The following is a 2,181-nucleotide window of genomic DNA, read 5'->3' on the forward strand; positions in this document are numbered from 1 at the left end:
TGTCTTTAGTGATTTCCAGCATTCACAGCCATATAGGTGGGTGGTTGGCGGGTGCTCTGGTGTGGTTTGCCCCTTCTTTCCTATGAAACATCTATCGTCCTTATCTCCAGGCGCGGTTCTTTCACAAGCACGATAGATGTTTCATAGGAAAGAAGGAGCAAACCACACCAGTTTTTTGTCGGCTGTACAGTGGACAAGAGAATGATTGCTGACGATAAGTGTTATTTTGTTTCAAGTAAATACACATTAATATCTAATCAACGGTCAAAAGCTCTCGGCTGATTTGAAGGTGCTCCAACAGACAATAGTGGTTCTTTAGTGTGTTGTCGCACTACAGAGACTCGTTCCGTCATCTTTGTTTATCACGTCGGCTCGTATGTAAATCGCCCCTGTCTCAATGTGAAACTTCATCTCCGCAAGACGCGAGGCCTTTCCGAACAGCGGCCGCTCGGCGTTGACGTCTGCCTCCGGGCGAATTCAGCTTTTGCCCAGACAGCTAAAGAGACGGCATTTAATTGCCAATTGGCCTCTCTGTTAAATTGTACTTACAAAGAAAGGACACGTCTGCAGTACCTATACATATTATTTTACATAATTTCATCTGTTACATTCATCATTCAATCTGGCTCTTATTACTACTTGTACTTCTATTGCTAGCATAAATATTTCTATTGGGTTTTAAGCCATCCATGGTTCTGTTTTGTGTTCTCTTTGTCACCTATTTCCAGGAGTTCCCTTACTTGGTCAGGACCCTGGACCGGCTATCCTTCATTCTGCCCAGTAATGTTATAGAGGGAATTTTAACGAGGAGAGGGAAGCGATCCGTTCGGCTGTCAGGTTTTGGGCCTAAAACAATACAGTACACTCCTCCTCACCCGCCCCTTTTCCCTTTTCCCCCTTTCCTCTTTTACACCTTCACCTATGCTAGACTCAAATTGTCGTGGGCTAAATTTGTTCAATGTGTATGTGGCTGAGGAAGCCCACTAGGCGAGACGTTGAGCCATTAAACATATTTTAAACATTTTATATTGTTATGTTATTTTGTCTGAAATTCATACACGACTCTCCCTCCTACTCTGCTTTCCAAACAATGATGATGATGATGATGATGATGATGATGATGATGATGATGATGATGATGATTTTTTTTCGTTTCCTTAATGGGCCTGACGGACTTCACGAAAAAATCCTCGAGCGAGAGCGAGGATCTTTTTCGGCTCCATTGTCAATATGCTTAGCGGCAAAAAATAACTCCATTCGAATTGCCATTGTTCCTGGACATTCAAACATATGTTTGATATCCTCCTTTTCATGGCCGCATCTTCGGCAACATGGGCTGAGCTCTTCCTTTACAAAGTTCTTATACCATCTTAAACTCCAATGATGGTCCGACCGCAGTCTCGCTAGCTCAACCTGGTCCCAGCGACATGTAATAGATTTTTGTTCCGGCTTATAGGAGTACCCAGAATACACATCTTCCAGGTGCTGGTACTTAGTTCTACATGTTCCTCTGTATGTCGTTGGTCGTCTGTCTCCTTCCATCTCTCTGGCTTCATTAGCAGCTTGGTCTGCTGCCTCATTTCCTTCTATTCCAACATGTCTTGGAAAGCACTGAATTTTTATTGTGGCTCTGGCTTCACTGAACTTGTGGCGCAAATCATTCATGTCCGAGCTGTTGCCCAGCAGCCCCTTGCAGAGGGACTGACTGTCAGTCAAGATCAGCACATTGGTCCTACTGTGTCCATTGTCGGCAATCCATTGTGCAGCAGACATCATTGCCTGGCATTCTTCGTCATAAGATGATGTAAGGAATGCACCTTTAGTTTTAATAATTTCTGTTCGTGGTGGTTCATCATTTATTATCACTACTGCTGCTGCTCCACCTTCGCGGTATCCTGCGACTGCCGATCCATCGGTGAAAATTGTCACATCCGCACCAACCTCTTTGATCACATCCTCAGCTGCTTCACGGGCCTTTACAGGATCATCACTTTTTCCTTTTACTCCTCTCAGTTCTGTCAGAATTTCGATTTCGCCATGGATCTCCCATGGACAAAGCTCTCACCAGATTGATCGGCAATCGATTCTCTGCTTCAGGGGGGAGGTGGTCTGCTAGATCTGTGCCCATCCGAAACCACCCTTTCCTGCGGTTTTTAGGCTTGACTGCTTTATCAAGGGCTT

The sequence above is a fragment of the Aplysia californica genome, unplaced genomic scaffold (assembly GCF_000002075.1).
Source record: "Aplysia californica isolate F4 #8 unplaced genomic scaffold, AplCal3.0 scaffold00203, whole genome shotgun sequence".
NCBI lineage: Eukaryota > Metazoa > Mollusca > Gastropoda > Aplysiida > Aplysiidae > Aplysia > Aplysia californica.